Source organism: Schistocerca serialis, chromosome 11 (assembly GCF_023864345.2).
Source record: "Schistocerca serialis cubense isolate TAMUIC-IGC-003099 chromosome 11, iqSchSeri2.2, whole genome shotgun sequence".
In the NCBI taxonomy this organism is placed as follows: Eukaryota; Metazoa; Arthropoda; class Insecta; order Orthoptera; family Acrididae; genus Schistocerca; species Schistocerca serialis.
Genome location: NC_064648.1, coordinates 150,852,832 through 150,879,682, shown reverse-complemented (window position 1 = coordinate 150,879,682; position 26,851 = coordinate 150,852,832). Strand labels below are relative to the sequence as shown.

Genomic DNA, 26,851 nt, shown 5'->3' with positions numbered 1-26,851 from the left:
ACTCGTTTACTACTCTAAGTGTCTCATTTACTAATCTAATTCCCTCATCATCACCTGATTTAATTCGACTACATTCCATTATCCTCGTTTTGCTTTTGTTGATGTTCATCTTATATCTTCCTTTCAAGATACTGTCCATTCCATTCAACTGCTCTTCCGAGTGCTTTGCAGTGTCATTGGCATACGTCAAAGTTTTCGCCATGGATTTTAATTCCTACTCCAAATTTTTCTTTTCGTTTCCTTTACTGCTTTCTCATATACAGATTGAATAACATTGGGGACAGGCTACAACCCTGTGTCACTCCCTTCACAACCACTGCTTCCCTTTCTTGCCCCTTGACTCTTATATCTGCCATCTGATTTCGGTACAAATTGTAAATAGCCTTTTGCTCCCTGTGTTATACCCCTGCCACCCTTAGAATTTGGAAGAGGGTATTCCAGTCAACATAGTCAAAAACTTTCTCTAAGTCTACAAATGCTATAAGCGTAGGCCTGTCTTTCCTTATTTTCTACAGGAAGTTGTAGTGTCAGTATTGTCTTGCATATTCGTAGATTTCTCTAGAATCCAAACTGATTTTCCCAGAGGTCGGTTTGTATGAGTTTTCCATTCTTCTGTAAATGATTCGTATTAGTATTTTGCAGCCATGATTTAATAAACTGATAGTTCAGTAATTTTCCGACATGTCAGGATATGCTTTCTTTGGAACTGGAATTATTACACTCCTGGAAATTGAAATAAGAACACCGTGAATTCATTGTCCCAGGAAGGGGAAACTTTATTGACACATTCCTGGGGTCAGATACACCACATGATCACACTGACAGAACCACAGGCACATAGACACAGGCAACAGAGCATGCACAATGTCGGCAATAGTACAGTGTATATCCACCTTTCGCAGCAATGCAGGCTGCTATTCTCCCATGGAGACGATCGTAGAGATGCTGGATGTAGTCCTGTGGAACGGCTTGCCATGCCATTTCCACCTGGCGCCTCAGTTGGACCAGCGTTCGTGCTGGACGTGCAGACCGCGTGAGACGATGCTTCATCCAGTCCCAAACATGCTCAATGGGGGACAGATCCGGAGATCTTGCTGGCCAGGGTAGTTGACTTACACCTTCTAGAGCACGTTGGGTGGCACGGGATACATGCGGACGTGCATTGTCCTGTTGGAACAGCAAGTTCCCTTGCCGGTCTAGGAATGGTAGAACGATGGGTTCGATGACGGTTTGGATGTACCGTGCACTATTCAGTGTCCCCTCGACGATCACCAGTGGTGTACGGCCAGTGTAGGAGATCGCTCCCCACACCATGATGCCGGGTGTTGGCCCTGTGTGCCTCGGTCGTATGCAGTCCTGATTGTGGCGCTCACCTGCACGGCGCCAAACACGCATACGACCATCATTGGCACCAAGGCAGAAGCGACTCTCATCGCTGAAGATGACACGTCTCCATTCGTCCCTCCATTCACGCCTGTCGCGACACCACTGGAGGCGGGCTGCACGATGTTGGGGCGTGAGCGGAAGACGGCCTAACGTTGTGCGGGACCGTAGCCCAGCCTCATGGAGACGGTTTCGAATGGTCCTCGCCGATACCCCAGGAGCAACAGTGTCCCTAATTTGCTGGGAAGTGGCGGTGCGGTCCCCTACGGCACTGCGTAGGATCCTACGGTCTTGGCGTGCATCCGTGCGTCGCTGCGGTCCGGTCCCAGGTCGACAGGCACGTGCACCTTCCGCCGACCACTGGCGACAACATCGATGTACTGTGGAGACCTCACGCCCAACGTGTTGAAAAATTCGGCGGTACGTCCACCCGGCCTCCCGCATGCCCACTATATGCCCTCGCTCAAAGTCCGTCAACTGCACATACGGTTCACGTCTACGCTGTCGCGGCATGCTACCAGTGTTAAAGACTGCGATGGAGCTCCGTATGCCACGGCAAACTGGCTGACACTGACGGCGGCGGTGCACAAATGCTGCGCAGCTAGCGCCATTCGACGGCCAACACCGCGGTTCCTGGTGTGTCCGCTGTGCCATGCGTGTGATCATTGCTTGTACAGCCCTCTCGCAGTGTCCGGAGCAAGTATGGTGGGTCTGACACACCGGTGTCAATGTGTTCTTTTTTCCATTTCCAGGAGTGTATATTCTTCTTGAAGTCTGAGGGTATTGCATCTGTTTTGTCATGGCTGGCTATCCGAAGGTTATCAGTAGCTTAAACGATACGTTGTCTACTCCTGGGGCCTGTTTCGGTTTAGGTCTTTCAGTGCTCTGTCAAATTCTTCATGCGGTATCATACCTCCCTTCTCATCTTCCTCTATGTCCTCTTGCATTTCCATAATGTTGCCCTCAAGTACATTGCCCTTGTATAGATCCTCCTTACACTTCTTTGTGTGGGACTGGTTTTCCATCTGAGCTCTTGATATTCATTCAGGTGGCTCTCTTTTCTCAAACGGTATCTTTAATTTTCCTGTAGGTATTATCTATGTTACCTCCTAGTGATATATCTTCTACATCCTTACATGAATGGCATCCTTACAGGAATGGCTAGAGGACAAATGTAAGGCTATAGAAGCAGCTTACTGTAGCAGCGATTTTGTGCTTTGTAGTGTCTGTCAGAGTCATGTGGTCTATTACGTGGAAGTGTCATTCAACAGACGATGCAAAAGTTTGTTCCTGAACGATGTGTTGTAAACAAAAATAAGGACCTCAAAACTATGAAGTAAAGTCTTCGAAAAATTCTACCATAATTAATTTCTGGTGTTCATTATGCAGTGAACATTCCCTAGAGCTAAGAACATTTGCCTATACACTGAAGAGTCGAAGAAACTGGGACACCTGCCTAATATTGTATAAGGGCCCCGTGAACATGCAGCAGTGCCATAACACGACGTGGTATGGACTCGACTAATGTCTGAAGTAGTGCTGGAGGGAACTGACACTGTGAATCCTGCAGGGCTGTCCATAAATTCTTAAGAGTACCAGGGAGTGGATATCTCTTCTGAACAGCCGATTGCAAGGCATACCAGATATGCTCAATAATGTTCATGTCTGGGGAATTTGGTGGCCAGTGGAATTATTTAAACTCAGAAGAGTGTTCCTGGAGCCACTCTGTAGCAATTCTGGACGTGTGGGGTGTCGCATTATCTGGCTGGAATTGCCGAAGTCCGTCAGAATACACAATGGGCATCAATGGATGCAGGTGATCGGATAGGTTGCTTATGTACACGTCATCTGCCAGAGTCGTATCAGGGGTCCCACATCATTCCAACTGTAGACAGCCCACACCATTACAGAGCCTCCGCCAGCTTGAACAGTTCCCTGCTGACATGCAGGCTCCATGGATTCGTGAGGTTTCCCCCATACCCGTACACGTCCATCCGCTCTACACAACGATTTGAAACGAGACTCTTCCGACCAGGCAACACGTTTCCAGTCATGAACATTGCGATGTCGGTGCTGACGGCCCCAGGAGAGGCATAAAGCTTTGTGTCATGCAATCATCGAGGGTACACAGCGGGGCCTTCGGCTCCGAAAGCCCATATCGATGATGTTTCGTTGAATAATTCGAACACTGACACTTTTTGATGGCCCAGCATTGAAACCTGCAGCAATCTGCGGAAGGGTCGTACTTCTGCCACATTGAACGATTCTCTTCAGTCGTCGTTGGTACCATTCTTGCAGGATCTTTCTCTGCCTAAGCGATGTCAGAGATTTGATGTTTTACTGTATTCCTGATAATCACGGTACACTCGTGAAATTGTCGTACTGTACAGTCCCCACTTCATCACTATCTCGGAGATGCTGTGTCCCATCACTCGTACACCGAACACCACGTTCAAACTCACTTCAATCCTGATAACCTGCCATAGTAGCAGCAGTAACGGATCCAAGAACTGCGCCAGACACTTGTAGTCGAATATAGGCGTTGCCAACCGCAGCACTGAATTCTGCCTGGATACACATGCCTATACCAGTTTCTCTGGCGTTTCAGTGTAGTTTAATTCGCACCTAGCTCTCTCTCGCCCCCCCCCCTTCTCTGTCTCTTTCTCACACACTCTCACAGACGCACATACACACACTCTTAGCATCTAGAAATCTGGCCCAGAGTTATCTTCACGAAACGACACTCTTTGGCAGCTGTAGCAACATAAGCGGGATACACGATAGCAGTAGCTCACCTTCTCACCGTGTAGATCATTTCCGGCTATTGATAACTGGCACTGCAATAAGCTTGTGTCTCTTGACCTGAGGTAAATTATTCGATGAAACTACGTGAGTCTGTTATTCTTTTATCTCCTGTAAGCGAACGAGGTCCTACCCCTATCCTCGCTTTCCAAGCCTGACGATGAAAGTTTGAAGGTACAAAAGGTGCCTGAATTGCACGACGCAATGTAGGAAAAAAATCGTGTGCCTTCTTAATGTTGGAAAATTCCTGTATGTATCGAACACTGAAGTAACAGGAGGTCGTGAAACCACATTATAGAGAAAGCTATCTTGAAAACCGGTGCTCAGCAGTAGCAAGAAGTGTCGAATTAAATTAAAGTGGTTGTAGTACAACGTAATAAGTAGATAAAAAATGGCAACTACCTTTAGGTTGCTATGGTTGTCTGCAGTCGGATACAGAAGGACAGTCGACACGATGAGTGCATGCACCAATCACAGCTGGGCTAGCGAAGGTCGGTTTCCGATCGCAAAGCTATATATGTTAGTGAAGTGGGTCCCACATTATTGGAAGAAATTACGTTTAGCTTTTCGATAAAACTCTTGGGATGGTATCAAGAATTGTGATCCGAACTGTCATCAGAATACTAGGGAATTCGTATATTCTCTGTAGTGATTGGAATTATCTCATAAACTATTATCTGCACAAAAAACTCATTAAATTTTGTGTAGAATTCTTCGGGAGCTATTTAGAATCGTGATTATTAATGTTTGTTGAAAGTCTGGCAATTAATTTTTTTGTACAAGATTAAAATTTTCCCAAGTATTGCGTTCTTCGCGAAATTCTGCAAACTGTTCAAATTACGTACAGGGAACTCTAGAACAATAGCACTCGGAAAAAAATATTCTCGAAAGTCGGGTGCCAAACTCCACCAGACTCAGCGCCGCGCCAAACGTGGAACGCCCTGGGTGACATCACACCCAGCGCGCCGCGGCGTTGTCTTCACACGCTGGCGGCCGAAGGCGTCGTTCACCGAGCTCTGTGATAAAACCGTGTCGGCTGCCTGCACTGCAGCAAGCAGTGTGGTACCAATGTGCCAGCGCGTCGTGGCGACTGCTGAGACAGGATCCAAGACAGACTCAAGGAACATAGAATAAAAAGACAGGATCCAAGACAGACTGAGGAGGGTGGCGAGCGGCGCATGTCGCAGCCAGTGCCATCTGTCGGACGGGTAGTACACTGAGTAGCCGCGAGGTCGTGCCAGCAGCGGCACTCCGTCATGTCAGGTGTGCGCGTGTAGGGAACTGCTATACCGGCATCCGCAAGTCGTATACAAGGTGCGGCTTGAAAAAAACCGGACTGATGCTGGAAAAAACATTTATTTACAATTATTTACAATTTCATGTTATCTCCTTCAATGTACTCTCCTCCTCGGTCTCTACACCGCTCCATACGAATTTTCCACTGTTCATAGCAATGCTGCAGATCGTTTTCGGTAAGTCCATACATTACTTCCGTCGCTTTTTCTTTTACTGTTTCAACAGTCTCAAATCTAGTTCCTTTCAAAGCTGACTTGACTTTAGGGAAAAGAAAAAAGTCACAGGGGGCCAAATCAGGTGAGTAGGGTGGATGATCTAAGATGGGAATGTTGTGTTTTGCCAAAAACGTCTTCACTGACAACGCACTGTGAGCTGGGGCATTGTCTTGGTGAAGGATCCATGACTTTTTTCTCCACAAATCGTTCCGTTTTCTCCGTACTCGCTCACGTAGGGTAGCCAGGACGCTAATGTAGTAATGCTGATTCACTGTTTGTCCCTCTGGTACCCAATCAATGTGCACAATCCCTTTGATGTAAAAAAAAAAAAAACAATCATCATTACCTTGAATTTCGATTTTGACATTCGTGCTTTTTTTGTCGTGGAGAACCAGGAGTTTTCCAATGCATCGATTGGCGTTTAGTTTCGGGATCGTAAGTAAAAAACTACGATTCATCGCAAGTAATAACATTTTGTAAGAAGGGGTGGGATCACTTTCAATGTTTTCCAGGCTGTCAGAACAAATCATTCTTCGGCGTTCCTTCTGTTCAATTGTGAGACACTTTGGAACCATTTTTGAACACACTTTGTTCATGTTGAAACTTTCATGAAGAATCTGCCTAACACTTTCCTTGTCAACTCCTGTTAACTCAGACACTGCTCTGATTGTTAAACGGCGATCTTGTCGAACAAGTTTACCGATTTTTTCAATGTTTGCATCAGTTTTTGCTGACAATGGTCTGCCAGTGCGAGTGTCATCACTGGTGTCTTCGCGGCCATCTTTAAATCGTTTAAACCACTCAAACACTTGTGTTCGCGATAAACAATCGTCGCCGTACACTTGTAACATTACAAACGTTTCACTTGCAGATTTTCCTAGTTTTAAACAAAATTTGATGTTAACACGCTGTTCTTTCTGTACACTCAACATTTTCCGACGCTCAGACAAAACGTCAACTACTTAAAACAGACGCCATGGGCAGACTGAGTGCAGGAGGCAGATGAAACTCGAGCAGTAGGCGGAGCGAGAGTCACGTGACAGGCCATGCGACTTTCAGCCTTATTGCATTCGTTTTATTGTTTCACCAGTACTAGTCCGGTTTTTTTCTAGCCACACCTCGTACACTCACTCGCATGTACGAAACCTTCCCGTACGCCGGGAACTCTTCACTGTTGGTGTCCACCAGATCTGACGTTTGGTCGGGAGACGGCGGACTTCGTAATTAGCATTCCCAGGGACGGTTGGAGAATATTTCTCTCAACAAGCAAGAACATTTCATTTGGCTTCAAAGTTCGTCTCCCTCTGACACAAATTTTTCGCCTCATGGTAAGACCTTTAAAAATAATTACAAATCTAGTGTTCGTCGAAGTGGGTTGTTTCTTTCTTTTAGAATAGCTACCACAAAGACATTTCTCCGTAACAGAAATGAATTTCGAAAATTTATTGCGTTACGAAATACTAAGAAACGAAACAATCCATAGCCATTTAATGTATTTGCTAAGACTTCTAAAAACTGTTCTAAAAAATGTTTATAATCATACATACAGGGTGTATCGCAATGGAAGTAAAAAGTAACACTGTCTAACTGCACAACTAAAGCAAAAATGATGGAACAAACATGGGTCGTAAACAGGACATTTGCGAGGTAACTGCAGAAATGTTATTATGAGCCATCACTGACTCCAATATAAAATAATACCAAAAAGGACAACTTCGAGATGTAAATTTCTCCATCAGGTGGTCATTTACACTACCCAATCACCAATATTCCAACGTCTACTACAGTCCGACTAGTCCGACTGAAATTACTTGACACTTGACACATTGTAGCTGGTTTGCTGAAATCAAGAGATCTGAACGTCACGCCCGAACGCTTTGCCGTTGCCGAACTGCCTCAACAATTAGTCCACATCCATTTCCTTGTCTGGATTTCTTACTTGATGATATGTTTGTATCCCGAATCCTGCATCCGGCTCTTTATACACACACGCGCGCGCGCACACACACACACACACACACACACACATGCACGCGCGCGGATTTTGAGAGAAAAAGATCAGTGCAAATGTCCTCAGGGACGCAGGAAATACAATCTGATCCATTAAATGCTGAATAAGCACTAACAGTGTTCGGCCGTGGCCGCCAAAGAATGCGCCACGAACTTCTCTTAGACGCTGGCTGATACTGGACGAAACAGCTGCGTAGTAAAATCACATGTGTCATGAATAGCAAAAAAATGGTTCAAATGGCTGTTGAGCACTATGGGACTTAACAGCTATGGTCATCAGTCCCCTAGAACTTAGAACTACTGAAACCTAACTAACCTAAGGACATCACACAACACCCAGTCATCACGAGGCAGAGAAAATCCCTGACCCCGCCGGGAATCGAACCCGGAACCCCGTGCTCGGGAAGCGAGAACGCTACCGCGAGACCACGAGCTGCGGACTGAATAGCAAGGGAAGTGATCTTCAAATGAAACACGGCTACTAAACATCAAAGTACCGTCATTATTCAACAAAAGCATAGAGTTTACACAAATGGCACGTGCACAGCATATCTCGGTAGCGGAGGACAGAGGAGAGAAAGAGTGAACAAGCCGCGTTCCGCTTTTTTATATCGCTAGAGAATCGAATGTGCCTCCTTCATTTTGTTTCACATAATTTTCTTTACACATTTAACTCTTAGAAACTTCTTCACAAAAAAAATTCACGAAAATTAAAAATTAGTACAACGTTTCTTTCAATTAATGTACAGTTTAGGGAGCAGCCTGATGAAACATCGGATACTGTTGTCGATTATTTGAAGGAACTATTATCGTCCAATGATTTAAAGTGAGAAAATAGTGGCATTTTGTGAAAATAATACTAACTGCAATTTTGGAGGATAGAATAGTAAAGGGAGTTATAATGTTTAAGCAAAATTCAATCTATCACTCAGTCGCAACTCACCGGGATTGGATATGGCGCCCATATAGTTCACGACGCGATTAGAGCAGCTGCAGATTGTCTCCCTGCTGACTTTGAAGGTATGATGGCTCGCGTTAATGGCGGCGCTTGGAACAATTTTCTAAATATTTATGCCCTGAAAAACCTATCTTCTGAACAAAAAATTTCATTCTCCTGCAAAAAATAAAAAAAATTAGAGACGACTGTGCAAAACTTTTTGAACGCCCTTTGTTTTTAACCGCTCATATCTAGTAGATGATGGGGTTAAAATGGACTTTTCTTATAACGAATTATTGCTGATTTATTTAGGAACAACGTACGAAGTCTGGTCAAATAATTTTGGAACATTCGTAACTTCGCACCAATGGTATGTTGGAGCGAAATGCGGTTGTCATCCAGGACATGCCTGTGTTTAAGGGGACCTCACATCGCCTATCTAACCCATGTTCATTTAGTCAAGTATTTGACCCATTTCTGAAAAAAATTGTTTGATGCAGGACCTTAATATTTTACTGTATGTTACATGATTCTAATAGAGTCCACTGTACTAAAATCCACTTTTTCCATTTTATAGCTTTTAAGAAATACTTTTTTTTTAATTTTATACAAAAAATAATAAGTTTTTCTTCAGAAAATATTTTTTTGTGAACTTCCTATTGGGGGAATATTAATGAATGTAGCACCAGAGGTGGATTTTTGTGTTGTGCAGAGTCTGAAATTTTCATTCATTTATCTATGATAGATTCTGATATAATGAGGTATATGTACTGAAAATTTTATTTTGCGGGAAATTGACTTTAAAGAAAAAACTTCGGAAATTTGTTAGTTAATTAAAACTGTCCTGCTGCATATGATGGCTCTTCTTTGGCCTCTTACAGGTCTTACAGGTTCTTTTTCACCTTCCTGGATGTATGTCTTGTTTTCTTGTCCGTATTTGATGCAGACCTGTCTGCATCGGCTATCCTCATTTTATCGCAGTGTTGCAGCCCAGTGATCATATTTTCACCAGGATTAATTCCCAGCTTTTTCAGTACCCAACTCTTTCCAATATTACCACAATTGAACGTAATAACAGCATCATGAACTCCTAGTTTCATTGTATCCATGCCTACAAATACAGTTTTAGGAAGGCGGTTGCAAATTATGCTGTTGAAACATTCATTTGGGTTCTGTGTCATTTCCTTAGAAGGTTAGGATGAGGCAAGTCTCTGAAAATAGGTTTAAGTGCTGTAACAACAGCAGCAGGAAGAGAATGCTGGCGAGAATAAGATTTTCCAGTTGCCTGAGCCCTATTGTATTTGCACCAGGAATTTTTTCCTGATGGACACAATCCATGACGTGCTTTATCATCAGTAGAGGACTTATGGAAGAATTTGGCCCAAACATCTCTCTTCATTACCTCCAGATTTCCTTTATTTCTCCTAATTGCCAGCCCATAGTATACCTGCAAGTTTTCTATTTCCGTTTTAGTTAACTGACCCTGTCCAGTCAACAATTCTTCATCTTCTAATTTTTTTCCTCTCATATCAACAGTTAGTTTTCTCATCCTTGTTCCCAAACGTTTTTGAACATGGCCTACACATTCTATTTTACTAATAATGGCATCTCCATATGGCTTAGAGTTCACCACATTCACCTTACTGTCACCATCGCCAAAATATTTGGTGTTTCTTATGCCTCTTGCTTCTACAGAGCGATGAAATATTTGTTGTACTCCATGAACTACCATACCAGCACTTGTTCCTCTAAAATTAGCCACACTGTTGTGTTCTTTTTGCTGGCCAGGGTGGCTGAGCGGTTCTAGGCACTACAGTCTGGAACCGCGCGACCGCTACAGTCGCAGGTTCGAATCCTGGGATGGATGTGTGTGATGTCCTTAGATTAGTTAGGTTTAAGTAGTTCCAAGTTCTAGGGGACTGATGACAGAATTTAAGTCCCATAGTGCTCAGAGCTATTTTTGTGTTCTTTTTGTTCATTGACTTTACAATATTTGCAACATTTAGACATTATCTCCACATCAAGCATTTTACTGGTGCCTACACTCGTTGCAGTCACTACGCTATTCAGAGAAGTATGTCCTCTTTTCTGCCAACTTCCATCAAGTGCAACTGCAATATCCAAATATCCATCAGTTTCTTCCACTGCTTCCCTAGCAGCCAGTTTCATACTTTCCTCCCTGACCTCACATACAGCTTTCTCTAATATTGCAGTCAGTTTTTCAAATTTATTTGGTGGTTGATGTAAGTTCATCACTGAACAAAATGTTCTCCCTGCAGCCATGCCCTTTGAAATGGATCGTAAGGCATAAACTAATCTAGTATTGATTTCATAAGGGACACTTGCATCTGGTTTTGAAAAACTCATAAATGAAGTCACAGCTGAGCATTTAGTGCAAATTAAATCCAAATCAATTGCTAGGCCTTTTCTCCCGCTAGCACTCGCACAAATTTTCACACTCTGTGACTCACCACACTGTCTACATTGTACAAATTTAGAAATTACGTCAGACAATGTTCTCAAATTTATAATAATGTTACTGCACCCATTGTCACTTACAGTAAATTAGTTGTAACTCTCTTGAAATGGTGAGAGCTTCTTTGATGATGCACTTGTTGAAGAATTACAATTAGAAACATCGTTGCCAGGCTACATAACCTCTTGTACAGAAAGCTTTCTAAACTTGTTTCCTCTAAATTGTCGTTTTGAAAATGCCTTTAAGTTTCGTCATCTTTGAAAACACAACAAAACACACGTAAACGAGCACTGCATACGTAACTGTAACAACTACTTGCAATCACACTTGAACAACACTAACCATGTGTTTGAAAGCGTGTTGTTTACAAACAGCAGAAACAAAGGAATACCGACCGTTGCATTCCAACGATAGACAACACACTCGGGAATACAAAAAAATCCCTAACATGCAATGTAGGGGATACAAAGATCTAAAATATATGCAGAAAAGTGGATGACATAAAAGTGGGCATTGCACATAAACACACATGGTCGGGAAATGCTCTTTAAATGCTCGAAAAAAATTTTTTTCAGCAAAATTCTTTTCAAAGCACTTAAATAAAACCTTAGTCTATCGAAATATGATGAAAACCGAAAATCGATTTTTTTCGACCTGAACCACTGTGTGGTCCCTTAAAGGGGCCTTCACTCTGGAAACCAACTTAAACAAACTCGGCTGACAACTGTTATCAACTCGAAGTTTGTCTTAGTTTTCAACTGTTGTCAACAGTTGTTTAAAGTCGCGAGTCTGAACAACTGCTTGAGGGAAGTGTTGTCTCGAGTTTGTAGTTGAAGGTCAGTGAGCAAAAACACGTCAGAGTTGTGTGACCTGAGCATGTGCATCTGCTGTATCGTCTGCTGTGTTCCTTTCTTCGTCTGCTGCGTTTGTTTCGACAATGGCAAACCAGGAGCCGTCAACAGATCTAACAATTCAGTTCTTGTTAGAAATTGAAATGCACAAATCTCTGTAGGACGCTTCTGATTCTGCATATAAAGACAGATATAAAAGGAAAGATTTGTTGAAAGACGTTTCGGATAAAATTGATGTGCTGCTTGTGGAGTGTGAAAGGAAATGGACAAATATGAAGACACACTACAATCGTGAGCATTGTAAAATGGTCAAAACTAAAAGTGGGTCTGGGACAACAGAGATCTACGTTCCAAAATGGATATTTTACGAGCATATGAAGTTTTTGGAAGGTGTGGACAAGCCAGGGAGAAAAATATTTACAATCGTAAGTAAAATATCAATCACTAACTTAACTGAGGCTGTAAGACTTTTGGTCGGAAATTCTGTAATTACACCTGTATTTTCCCGCGGAAATTTATTTATTTCTCTTGCCATTTCTTTTTGTTAACATCTGATACAAAGTAATTTGCAAATTAATGGCTTATATTGTTAATAACTAAAGCTATAAGGGTTTTGTTCGGAAATTTTTAATTACATTTGTCTTTTCACTTGATATTTATTTATGCATTTTTCTCTTGCCATTTCACTTTACCAACTTCCGATACAAAGTAGATTGCAAATTCATGCCTTATGTTCTTTGCAGTTCTTCCTTCGTTGCCTCCCTTTCTCTGAAGTCATTTATTTTGCGGAGACATCCTCCAACTGCCATCTGAAACCCTGCCTGTTTCTGGATCATGCATGTCGAAACTGGTAGGTGGTGAGTAAACGGTGGCACTTTCTTTATTTCTTCTAAGATAACTGTGTAAAGACACAGTTGCAGAAGTCACATGGGAAACATAGGTGAACTGGATAACGTTGACCACTATCTTTTATCTCCACTTTTGCAAAAATCTATGAAATGACAGTAAGTAATGGAATTGTAAGTTTTATAATTAAATTTTTAGTAGTATACTTTTCAGAACTTGATGTCAGAGAAAGGAAGTGAATGATAGTCTCATTAACAGATTTAGCTGAACATATTCTGAGCTCTTTTGACTGACAACAGAAGACTTGGGATCTTCATGGTTCTTTCTAAATCATCCTGATCTAATGGAGAAACTTTACCAGAATGGGTTTCAAAGGAAATACAAAGAATAAGCGAAAAAGTTATAGTACATTATGAGTTGGAAACAGCACATAGAAATCAAATTACTAGAGGGGGTTAGTTGGTTGATTTGCGTGTAGGGGACCAAACAGCAAGGTGATCAGTCCTATCGGATTAGTGGAGGATGGGTAAGGAAGTCGGCCATCCCCTTTCAAAGAACCATTTTGGAATTTACCTGAAGCTATTTAGAGAAATCATGGAAACCTAAATCTTGCCATATCCAGGTCTTAACCTTCGTTCTCCTGAATCTGAGTCCAGTGTGCTAACCACACCTCGCTCAGTAGTAGAGGAAGAAACAGAATCAATCACAGACCTGAATTATACTGTCCAACATGGTGTGCTACAAGGTTCCATAGTCGAGTCAATGGGATTTATTCCCTACATAAATGATTTAACTCTCTCAGTCATTGCGGATCATGTGTTCCTCACGAGTTTGTATACCTGTGTTTCGACTCTGAATGCGGTAACTCTGCTTGTTTTGTAAAGTATTTTAAAGATGCATTTTATGGTACAACCCTTCCCCAGCGAAGAGTACATATTCTTGTTGAAAAACTACAGCCTACAGGAAGATGGATAGACGTATCAACAGAGTGCTGCACACGTTGGCAACAGTGTGTTTGTTATATGTTGCTGCTTTCATCAGTGGGCTGTAGAACATTCCAACACCTATAGAACACGAACTTATCTTCAGCTTTGTAGAGATCGACATAAATGTCGATAAAGTGTGTGAAGAGTGGTGGCCAGCCAATCATCATTAAGGGAAGAAATCTGGGCTCATGTTGCATGTGCTGTGTCATAAGGGCATCATTGGGAACCAACTGCTTGCAGCAGGATAAAGCCAAATATGCCGCTGGTCAGGTTACCACAAACTCCATGAAATCACCAATCATGCCTACTAGTACTCAGGTGTCATGAAGGTGTTGACTGGAGAGTGGAATGGCACTGTTGTCTTCAGTGATGAGAATAGGTTGTGTCTGTATGCAAGTGACGGACATACACCTGTAATGTGCAGGTCTTGTGACACACAACGTCCCTTTCCAGACTCCATGGTGGGGGTTGGGGGAGGGTGATCAGTTACAATTCATGGTCATAATTGGTGTTTCTGTGGGATAAAATAATCAGTGCCCAATACATTGCATAGGCGCATTCCATTTCATGCTTTTCTTCAGCAGGACGATACATGTCCACATAAGGCTTCTTTGATGCAACATGCTCTTCGTGGTGTGGAACAACTGCCCTGATCAGCAACATCACCACATCTCTCGTCTTTATTAGATGTGTAAGATATGATGACACAGTAATTTACTTATTCTCCAGGGCTTGCAAGAGCCATTGCCGAATTACAATAATAGGCAAAAGATCATTAGGACAGTTTATTGCACCATACCATGTGGCACCTTTATGACCGTTTGCATGTGAGAGTTCACATCTGCGTGTCTGCCAGAGGGGGACACATTGTGAATTGATGCCACTGTTTGCCCACCCTTTGCTGTGACATGTGTGTTCATTTGATCAAAAGTTGTTATCATATACTCCTACAGTGAATAACTAACTGCCTGTCAACTCACTTGTCATTAAAAAGATTTTTTCCTTGGGGTGCTGCATTTTTGTACCATCAGTGTATGTCGACAATTTATTTACTGTAGGTATAAATATAAAATGCACCTGGAACACAAATAAATAAAGATTGTACAAGAAAAACACATTTCAGACTCTAAAACCAATATTTATATATTTGTTGTGGATAATAGCCACACCAACAAATTTATTTTCCAGGCAAAACCTGTATTTTTTCACCTGTCGTCATAGGTTAGAGGAACTATCACTTCACTTAGTTGATCAAATGACAGGAAACGCAGATTTCGGCCGGAAATAGGAAGAAATTTATTAATGTAAAAACTGTGGCGTGTATCATTTACCGATCAACCAGTATCTTATATAAAAGTAAAACTGTATTGTTACTTAATGTAAAAGGCGAAACTAGACTGGAGTATAGTTAGATATAGATTGCAGCAAGAAAAATACGTTTCAGTATATAAATTGGATGTCGGAATATTATGGCTCCTATAAAAAGACATACATGGACATAACACAAGAAAGTATTACACGAGACAGCCAAAATTGAAACTAACGATGAGTGTACCACGTGAAACAGTCAAAAGACTTAAATAAGCAACCGAAATCAGTTATTAGATATGTCTGTAACATGAGCAAGTATTTAAAATTAGACTAAATTTTAGAGATTACATTGTAACTGAAAATATTTAATAAATTTTTATGTGCATGTTACGTGTAATTCTGTTTTCTGTAATTGTACATTTGCCACATTCTGGATATATATTGTATTTCAGTCTTGTTATAATATAACCTGGTACATGCTGTCAGAACACATATATTACATCTGTCTGAGTGTGTCTGCCTTTAAATTTGTATAATGCGTCCAATACTCTTATTTGAAAATTATCAGGTGGCCTTAAAACAAAAAACCAAAGATGTATGTATTAGTTCGGCCATATAGGAAAGAAGTTGGTAGCAATTCGCATTGTAGAAGACACTCTGGTCATTTCCTCGACTCTCGTGTTCATTTGTTTTGCGGTCGTCGATTTGAGTAGCAGAAGAGGAGTTTCTGTTTGGGGTTCGTTTTTCGCTGTCTGTATTTCTTCATTCATTGTAACTGGTAAGTCCTAATGGTTTTAGTCGCGCTATTAACTTTTTGTTTATGACGCGAAAAAGTGTTTCAGTGTTCTGCTTGCAATACATTGTAGGTTAGTTCGCCGCAAAAATATTGTGTGCGCATGAAACAGTATGCTTGCCCTCAGTTTCACGTGGTAGTAACTGTAGATGATGTGATGTAAGCTTCAAGGAAGCTGTGCATTCTAATAGTAGGCTTTGGAATAATTTGTTAGTCCATGTGTATTTTTCTTTAATTGCAGATATTGTATTGACCATTCTAGCAAGTAAGAATATTTTCTCGCCATCGGTAACGTTGTGAGTGATTGAGAACAGTTACTGTTGAACACATTTTGCAGCCCAACTGTTTCGAACAGCATGTGGTATTCCAATTCGTGTTCGGGAATGAGGTTGAATGTGTGAATACGGCGGATTTTCGTTAAGATTAATAATCGTAAAAGAGTGAAGTTAGCTGCAATGTTTGCTTAAGGCATTGCATTCATATACAGCTTTTTATGTCTTGATTTCTTAAACATTGGCAGTAGTTGTAATGGACCCTCTTGCATTTCTCGTAGTTTTAGTTGTACGTACATTATATGCGTTAAAAGAGTAGTTGGGGTCTTGTCCAGTATTTACTGTGAGTTCTCTGATTTTGCCACGTACGTTTTTTGAATAAAATGTTAAATAGGCTATGCCGCAGAGTAGTGTTACCACTTGTCTTCAATACACAACACTGGTTTGATGCAACTCTCGATGATACTCTCTCCTGTGCAAACTTTTCCATCTGAGTAACTACTGAAATCTATATCATTCTGAATCTGTTTACTGTGTTCATGCCTTAGTCTCCCTCTACGATTTGTATCCTCTGCGCTTCCGTCCTTTACTAAATTGGTGATCCCTTGATTCCTCAGAACGTGGCCTACCAACTGCTCCGTTGTAGTCAAGTTGTGCCGCAAATTCCTCTTTTCCCCAGTTCTATTCAGTACTTCATCAGTTATGTGATCTACCCATCTAGTCTTCAGCATTCTCCTATAGCGCCACACTTCGAAAGCTTCTATTATCTTCTTGCTTAAACTGTTAATCGTCCATGTTTCACTTCTATACACGGCTACCATCTATACAAAAACTTCCAGAAAAGACTTACTGACAGTTAACCTGTATTCGATGTTAAGAAATTTCTCTTCTTCGGAAATGCTTTACTTCCCATAGTCTAAATTTTATATCCTCACCTCTTCGACCATCAACAGTTATTTTGCTCCCCAAATAGCCAAACTCATTTACTACTTTGTCTCATTTCCTAATCTAATTCCATCAGCATCACCCGATTTAATTCACTAATTCCATTGTCCTCGTTTAGCTTTTCTTTTTGTTCATCTTACATTCTCCTTTCAAGACACTGTCCATTCAGTTCAACTGCTCTTGCAGGTCCTTTGCTAACGGAATTAGTGTCATCAGCAGACCACACAGTTTTCAGTTCTTCTCCTTAGGTTTTAATTCATACTCGAAATTTTTCTTTTGTATCCTTTGCTGCATGCTCAGTATACCGATCTAATATCGGGGACAGGCTACCCCCCCCCCCCCTCACACACACACACACACACACACACACACACACACACACACACACACACACACACACACACACGTCATTACTGTGTGTGCGTGTGTGTCGCGTGTGTGTTGCGTGTGTGTGTGCGTGCGTGTGTGTGTGTGTGTGTGTGTGTGTGTGTGTGTGTGTGTGTGTGCGTGTGTCTCGTGTGCGTCGCGTGTCTCGTGTGCGTCGCGTGTCTCGTGTGCGTCGCGTGTCTCGTGTGCGTCGCGTGTCTCGTGTGCGTCGCGTGTCTCGTGTGCGTCGCGTGTCTCGTGTGCGTCGCGTGTCTCGTGTGCGTCGCGTGTCTCGTGTGCGTCGCGTGTCTCGTGTGCGTCGCGTGTCTCGTGTGCGTCGCGTGTCTCGTGTGCGTCGCGTGTCTCGTGTGCGTCGCGTGTCTCGTGTGCGTCGCGTGTCTCGTGTGCGTCGCGTGTCTCGTGTGCGTCGCGTGTCTCGTGTGCGTCGCGTGTCTCGTGTGCGTCGCGTGTCTCGTGTGCGTCGCGTGTCTCGTGTGCGTCGCGTGTCTCGTGTGCGTCGCGTGTCTCGTGTGCGTCGCGTGTCTCGTGTGCGTCGCGTGTCTCGTGTGCGTCGCGTGTCTCGTGTGCGTCGCGTGTCTCGTGTGCGTCGCGTGTCTCGTGTGCGTCGCGTGTCTCGTGTGCGTCGCGTGTCTCGTGTGCGTCGCGTGTCTCGTGTGCGTCGCGTGTCTCGTGTGCGTCGCGTGTCTCGTGTGCGTCGCGTGTCTCGTGTGCGTCGCGTGTCTCGTGTGCGTCGCGTGTCTCGTGTGCGTCGCGTGTCTCGTGTGCGTCGCGTGTCTCGTGTGCGTCGCGTGTCTCGTGTGCGTCGCGTGTCTCGTGTGCGTCGCGTGTCTCGTGTGCGTCGCGTGTCTCGTGTGCGTCGCGTGTCTCGTGTGCGTCGCGTGTCTCGTGTGCGTCGCGTGTCTCGTGTGCGTCGCGTGTCTCGTGTGCGTCGCGTGTCTCGTGTGCGTCGCGTGTCTCGTGTGCGTCGCGTGTCTCGTGTGCGTCGCGTGTCTCGTGTGCGTCGCGTGTCTCGTGTGCGTCGCGTGTCTCGTGTGCGTCGCGTGTCTCGTGTGCGTCGCGTGTCTCGTGTGCGTCGCGTGTCTCGTGTGCGTCGCGTGTCTCGTGTGCGTCGCGTGTCTCGTGTGCGTCGCGTGTCTCGTGTGCGTCGCGTGTCTCGTGTGCGTCGCGTGTCTCGTGTGCGTCGCGTGTCTCGTGTGCGTCGCGTGTCTCGTGTGCGTCGCGTGTCTCGTGTGCGTCGCGTGTCTCGTGTGCGTCGCGTGTCTCGGGTGCGTCGCGTGTCTCGGGTGCGTCGCGTGTCTCGTGTGCGTCGCGTGTCTCGGGTGCGTCGCGTGTCTCGGGTGTGTGTGTGTGTCGCGTGTCTCGGGTGTGTGTGTGTGTCGCGTGTCTCGGGTGTGTGTGTGTGTGTGTGTCTCGGGTGTGTGTGTTTCCGATAGGTGTTACTGGTTTGTTGTTTGTACTATGGTAAGACGTTCAATATGCGTGTATATGTGGGGGGGTTTGCCGATCTAGTCTCAGTGCAGGAATTTGCTGGTGGTAAGTAAATGGTTTTGTTGTCTATTCTTCTCGAGTTGTGATGTTTTGTGTATTAATGGTGTATTGATTTGTTGGATGTTTGATTTGTGGATCTTTGAGGTTTTGATATTATTTCTCGTAGTTGTAGGTGCTGATTTTTTTGATATCAAGTTAAGATTGACTTATATGGGTCACTTGAAGTGACTGATTCCCGTTTTTGTAATTGTAGGTGTTGTTTTGGTATCGTCATTTGTGGTTGACGTATATTGGTCAAGGGAAATGTCCGATGCCAATTTTCATTGTTTTAGTTGTAGGTATTGATGTTTTGGTATCTTCACCTTCATAGTTCAAGGGAAGTGTCAGATTCCTGCACATTTTTGTTGTAGTGAAATGTAGTAAATATTTTCTTTTCGTTTATAATTTTGTCTTTTGGGATCATGGTGTTCTTTTTACTGTTATATTTAGCTTGCCCTCACCCTAAAACCCTCAGTTTCCTGTGGTTGTCCCCTTAGTATGATTGTACTTTTGGGGAAATGTAATTGTCTTATTTATATGTATTTTGGTGTTTGTTGCTGTGTGTATGTAGTGGCATCATAGGCGCCACATTGGAGACTCTTGGAATAGCTATTTCCGCCAGGTTCATGACGTAATGGGTCAAAGCAGATGGGTGGAATCGCTCTTCTATAATATCCCCTCTAAAACCTCTTGTTCTTTCAGTTAATCCAGGTGTAATCTCTGACCGTAAATTTCTGACTTTTTGAAGTTTCTTCAGTTTTTATGTACAAATCAAACAACTGTGGTCAGTCCACATCTGCCCCTGGAAATGTATTAAAATTTAGAACTTGGTTCCTAGATCTGTCTTACCATTATATAATCTGAAACCTTAGTGTCTCCAGGCCAGTTACAGCTACTAGTGCGAATATTTCATTGTGGGAGGGGGGATTGCGGTGCAGCAGTGGCAGTATCACACTATAGTTCACTTGCTGAGGGTTCTGCTGGTTATTTGCAGATGGTATTCTGGATCCTACACGTGATGCAATGTATCATAGTTTACTCACAACCAGTAATTCCTTTATTATCGAGCTGTGGGTAACAAATGGGTTATCTTCTGTGGCATAGCATCATTGTAAATTGAAATAAATGAATGTTTTTAAAGATAGAGCTGGACATTGTGTAAGATTTTTGCCACTTGTATTAAACCATCTGTTCATTCCAATTCTTTCAGTACACATTTTCATTCTTAGTGCACATGAGATTTTTACGGAGACTGTTTTTCATTCTGAGCAATTTTTATTTTTTGTTTTTGTTTGTAGGTTTGGATTTTATCTGTTCCTATCAATATGGAAGACTTAGGGTAGGGTGCGTCAACTGCAATATGGAATACGAATTTTACAGCTGAAGTTCTTCACCTATGCTAGTATCTTATTCTTTAGTTGACCTAAATAAACTGAAATACGGGCTACAAATTTTACTGTTGGTTTTTTCACTGTCACTAGTACCCCTATGATAATTTTCATCTGATAATATTAGTATCGAAGGTGGAAAAAATTCCTACCACTTAACTTCAGCTTAGCTGTTCAGGTCAGTTGAAGTGTGGAATACAGATTTTATGTATCGCCTTTTTTTTTTTTTTTTGTTTTTTTTTGTTTTTTTGTTTTTTTTTTTTTTTTTTTGCCTTCGCGGTTTTCAACTGAGGTACAGGATGCCAATGTTACTTACATAGATTTTTTTGTCTTTACTAGCATTAGCAACCTGGGATACAAATTTTACATATGTCGATATTTTCACTTCTGCTGCTACTAGTATCAGCTGAAGAATAGGTTGCTAGTAGTAGCAGAGGCGAAAAAAGCAACACCTGTAAAATTTGAATCCCATGCTCCAGCTGACCTACATAGGATACTAGTGCTAGCAAAGTCAGAAAAGTTGCAAATGCGTCTAATTTGATACCGCACTGCAGTTACTCTATGAAGATCAGCTCAAGTTCGGGATACAACTCATATGTCAACAGAGGTTAATGTTACTTGTCTCTTTTCTGTTTTGCACTAGTATCTCATTCTTCAGTTGAGTTATGTAGGTCAACTGAAGAATAGGATACTATAGGTTCGTATGAGCAGTGCCTTCCTCCCGCTTGTGGCTCCTTGAAGTGTGGCTGTTTGCCGTATGAGCAGCAGCAGCAAGTAGCCAGATGCTGGCGCACCCAAGCTGCCAGATTTGCACATGTGCAGTGTGTTATAGTGGGGGGAGGGGGTCCTTCCACACATGACCCGTGTATATGTTTCGTGTCTTCGTAATGTTGCTGGTCTCTTCGTTTACAGCTCCCACGTCAAATGAAATCAAGACAGATTTCTGTGGCTGGGAGCCATCAAGTGAATTATTATACATTCTCATAAGCATGAAAGACGAAAATAAGTTAGTAGTTTCGCTTTTCTTATTTTATATTATTTCCACGTTATTAGCAATCAACCATTAATGTCTTAAAGAAGCTATTTGTCTGTTTTATAGATAAATTTGCTTCTACTAATTTTTTTCCGCTGAGGCAGTTAATTTGAAATGAAGTGTTTCATTCAGCGCTATTGGCTACTTTCAACCTCGTTCAATTTCAAGTGGAAATTTTCATTTTCTGGGATGAATGACATTATACCGTATAAAGAACCAAACATGAGAATACAGTACTGGACCTCCAAGAAAATTGGTATCGCGAAAACCACATGAAAAGCTGAATATCAGGTACTTCAGAGTGCATCTGGACATAGAAACATGTAATTAGAGTGGAATGAAGCATTTTAATATGGTTTATGAAATTCCGATGTTGCTGGAGTAGTCTCTGAAGACCTGTTCCTTTCATGACACTGTAAGATCTCTTAATGCTATATACGTACGAACATGGTAAACATTGACTTGAAGCTGACTAATAAGGCAAATTTGGTCAGTAGTTTTGAACTAAATATTTTGTTTCAAATATGACAGCTGTAGCAGAATTGTACAAATCCTCCTCCTGTGAAAGGGTGTTTGATCACTAGGCACTTGTCTAGTACTTCCTCGAGGCCTGAAGTTTTCTTAATTTGTGTTTGTCTTAAATTCTTAGAATGTCATTCTATGCTAAATTGTAGACTGGCAGCATATTGTGTTTTATTGTTTTAACTCCCCACATGGCTTCATATTTATTCCTACAGAAGAATATAAACTGCCAGTTGTACAGTTCCTTTGCCTCACAGACAACCATGTTAATTTTTTTACACATTTTGAAATAGTTATGAAATGTATTGTCCCTTATTGTGGTGTAAGCTACACAAGAAACATTTTTTCCCAAGAATTTTGTATTCAGTCCTACTAGCTTTTTGCAGTGCTGTGTAGATGTAAACCTGTTGGAAGTGCTACATAACAATATTGCAGAGTACGAATTAAAAATCTGTCAGTCACCCTATAGACAGACAATATACAGACAATATGTATATGTGCTGATGGATGTGTGGTTTTTTTTTTTTTTTTTTTTTTTTTTTTTTTTTTTTTTTTATTATATATATTGTCTCTATCAACATACCAACACTTCCGTTTAGTAAGTTACAGCATCTGGTATGTTGATAGACAATACACACACACACACACAAATTTATTTCAAGCTTTCGCAACCCAAGGTTGCTATATCAGGAAAGAGGGAAGGACAAAAGGATGTGGGTTTTAAGGGAGAGGGTAAGGAGTCATTCCAATCCCGGGAGCGGAAAGACTTACCTTAGGGGGGAAAAAAGATAGGTATGCGAGCGCGCGCATCCACACACACACACACACACACACACACACACACACACACACACACACACACACACACATATGTACAGGCACAAGCAGACATTTGTAAAGGCAAAGAGTTTGGGCAGAGGTGTCAGTCGAGGCGGAAGTACAGAGGCAAAGATGTTGAATGACAGGTGAGGTATGAGCGGCGGCAACTTGAAATTAGCGGAGGTTGAGGCCTGGTGGGTAACGGGAAGAGAGGATATATTGAAGGGCAAGTTCCCATCTCCGGGGTTCTGATAGGTTGGTGTCAGTGGGAAGTATCCAGGTCACCCGGACGGTGTAACGCTGTGCCAAGATGTGCTGGCCGTTCAACAAGGCATGTTTAGCCACAGGGTGATCCTCATTACCAACAAACACTGTCTGCCTGTGTCCGTTCATGCGAACGGACAGTTATTTGCTGGTCATTCCCTCATAGAAGGCTTCACAGTGTAGGCATGTCAGTTGGTAAATCACGTGGGTGCTTTCACACGTGGCTCTGCCTTTGATCGTGCACACCTTCCGGGTTACAGGACTGGAGTAGGTGGTGGTGGGAGGGTGCACAGGACAGGTTTTACACCAGGGGGCGGTTACAAGGGTAGGAGCTAGAGGGTAAGGAAGGTGGTTTGGGGATTTCATAGGGATGAACTAAGAGGTTACGAAGGTTAGGTGGACGGCGGAAAGACACTCTTGGTGGAGTGGGGAGGATTTAATGAAGGATGGGTCTATTAACTTCCCCAGAACAAGTGATGCACTCACTGGTCGGGTGTGTGGTCCTCTTGAACATATTAGTTGTTGCTTTTGTAATATTGGTGTATGTAATGATACCTGACAAAAGTGAGTTACCTGTAACTATAAAAATTTCATTCCATTCTGGGTTGTGTTAATAAAGATTGGCAGACATGGATGTTAAGTTCATTGCCAACTAGCTTGTGTATCAGGTGAGATAGAGAATTCTCCTCTCCAGTACCAGTTAGTGGTGGTGCTTTGTAGACATCCCAAATCCCTTATATAGTTTGTTTCTGATGTGCTGTGTATGTTTGACAGGAATCAAATTATTCTACAGGGACCTGTCTAACATCTAATAAAACTGATGTGTATTAATTGTGCAATTTGTAACATAAATTGCATTATAAATGTGTGTTCTGTATATCTTACCAAGATGGAAATCCTTCAGAGGTGACAACAATACTGAGAGCATATACCGAGGCAACAAGTCATGGGATACCTCGTAATATTGTTATGGACCTTTTGCCAAGCACAGTGCAGCAACTCAATGTGGTGTGGAATAAACAACTTGTTGGAAGTCCCCTGTAGAAATATTGAGCTGTGCTGCCTCTATTGCTCTCCATAATTGTGAAAATATTCCTCGTGCATCATTTTGTGCTCGAACTGACCTCCCTATTAGATGCCTTAAATGTTAGATGGGATTCACATTGGGCGGTCTGGGTGCCCACATCATTAACGCGAATTATCCGCAACGTTCTTCAAACAATTGCTAACAGTTGTGTCCCTGTGACATGGCACATTATCATTCATAAAAATCCATCATTGTTCAGGACCATTGTCCTTGAGTGGCTGCAAATGGTCTTAAGGTAGCCGAAAATAACCTTTCCCAGTAAGTGATCAGTTCCATGTAATGTAAACATAGCCCCCACCATTATGGAACCATCACCAAGTTGCACAGTGCCTTAATCACAACTTTGGCTTCGTAGGCTCTGTGCTACACTAGAACTCCTGTGACCTTGCCGTGGTTTTTCCAGTCAGCGAGGGTCCAAATGATACGATCACGAGGCTAGGACGGGCACTGGAAGTGATGTACTGTTAGCAGAGGCACTGCTTCCATAGTCCATTTCACCTCACTGTCCTAACAGATACATTCATTGTATTTCCCACATTGGCTTCTGTGGTTTTTTCACACGTAGTTGCTTGCCTGTTACCACTGACAACCCTTTGCAGTGCCGCAGCAGTGTTGCCCATGGCGAGATGTAACGGTTGGAATTTGGTATTCTCGGCAGACTCTAGTCATTGTGGATCTCGGAATAATGAACTGTGTAATGCTTTCCGAAATTGAATGTGCCGTACATCTACCTGAAACTACCATTCCGCACGGAAAGTTAAATTCCAGTCGTGTGTCCATAATCACTTCAGAAACCTTTTTCACCTGACTACAAATGACAGCTCTGCCTCCTTTATTCCTTGTGTACATGACACTACCATCGGTATATGTGCACATTGCTATACCATGACTGTTGTCATCTCAGTGTACAGTAATAAGATAAACTAATCATAGTGCTATTAATGCACTAAATATGGCAACTTCCTTTTACTTCGTGCTTAATGCTATTCCCAGTACACCAACTAAATTCGAATGAATGAATTTTAACAGAGCTTCTTGTCAGGTTTGTCCCCCTGTGGGTCCGGGGGTTAGAATAGCCCTGCGGTATTCCTGCCTGTCGTAATAGGCGACCAAAAGCAATCTCACATGTTTTGGGTCAGTTTTGATAAAAAAATTATCATCCTCTGTCCAGTCACGGTCTTTACTCGCTTGTGACAAGTTGGGGATGTTTCAGTTACAATTGTGCTCCATAAGACCTTAAATATGATCCAGGTTTTTATGTTCCACAGGGACCTTCTTTTGCAGTCTGATGACGAGCTGCACGCCAATTTAGGGTGGTGAGATGTTAATTTCATCTGCCACGTTCATCGAGGTCCGAGGGATAATCAGGTTGCCACCGGTGCCTTCATCTCGGCCTTCGGGGGTGATACATTGCCTGAGGAGGTCGAGGTGGTGGTCTACCACTGTGACGTCAAGCTCTATATCCCTCACCTGATGCGGTGCTTTGAGGGCTGGAACTTCGGCCATATGTCTTCCTGCTGTACTTCCAGTGACACATGTCAAGATTTCGAACACCCATCACATCCCAATACTCCGTATGCCCCGCCTCCCATCTGTGTCAACAGCAGAGAGCATCATTCACCTTGCTCACCACGCTGCCGGATTTTACAGAAAGAGCGGAAAATCACATAATAAAAGACCCCGGACTGACTGACTGACCGACCGACACTGAGGCTAAGAGGAAATACGAACGACTCCATCTTGTGCGAATGACTCAGTCTTATGCCGCCACTATGACAACAGTGGTAGCCCCATCAAGTTCAGCGAATTCGTCGGCACCCAAAGCCGTAACACATCTGCACCTTGACCTGAGGGGCACTACGCTCTGTTGATCCTGCGCCACCTACTTCAGGAACAACATCCCCCATCCTTCGGGGACGTCCATCCCCGCTTCTAAGCTGGAGAAGCATCAGACTTCTTTGGCTCATCTTGCTCAGGAGGAGTCTCTTGGGTCCCTCTCTTCCCAGGTTTCCACCTGTGTGAAGGATGATGCTCACTAGTGGTGTAAGTGCCCACAAGCAGCTGGTTGTAGGGCTTCACGATCCTCCTCAGTCCCAGAGACTGAATCAGTGAAGCCCTCCCAGCCAGTGAAACCAGAGGAGCAGCGAGAAATGTCCAAGAAGATGATCTCTAAGACAAAGGAACTTACGGTGGGCCCACCCCACCGCAACGTACGAGCTCGGCCGAGATTCTGGCATCTACTGAGGACCTAGATCTCACAGGACCCTCGGACACCGTGAAAGTCGATCGTGCGGGAACTCAGTTGGTGGCAGTGGGTGATCCGGCGGTGTAACGTACCACCTCGCTCTCTTCACGCCTTTTTCCTCCGTGGACAATGTCATCCTCCAATTGAACTGCAGCAGTTTTTTCCACCACCTTGCTGAGCTCCGACAATTTCTCAGCCTTCACCCTTTCTTCTGCATTTCTCTCCGGGAAACTGGGTTTCCGGTGATGCAAATCCCCGTCCTCTGTGGCTATTTGGGTTATTATAAGAATCCGGCAGCTTACGAGATGGTATCTGGTGGAGTCTATGTCTACGTCCTTAACACTCTTTACAGCGAGTGTGTCCCTCTTCAGACACCTTTAGAGGCTGTCGCTGTTCGGGTTTTGACGCCTCAGGCTGTCAACGGTCTGCAGTCTCTATCTTCCGCCGGATGGTGAT

General features: G+C 43.1%; 1 protein-coding gene across 8 annotated transcripts in view; it reads left to right on the top strand.

Annotated features, from left to right (window-relative positions):
• LOC126427102 (poly [ADP-ribose] polymerase tankyrase-2-like) overlaps nt 1-26,851 on the top strand; it is a 543,050-nt gene that overhangs the window by 362,535 nt on the left and 153,664 nt on the right. The window contains exon 1 of one of the 8 annotated variants that reach the window (XM_050089307.1): nt 15,798-15,891. The exons of 5 other annotated variants lie outside the window; for them this stretch is intronic. The gene's annotated coding sequence lies outside the window, so the exon portion shown is untranslated. Of the gene's footprint in view, nt 1-15,797; nt 15,892-26,851 lie in introns of those variants that run through there. 2 more of the 8 variants (XM_050089310.1, XM_050089308.1) reach the window with 2 other exon arrangements.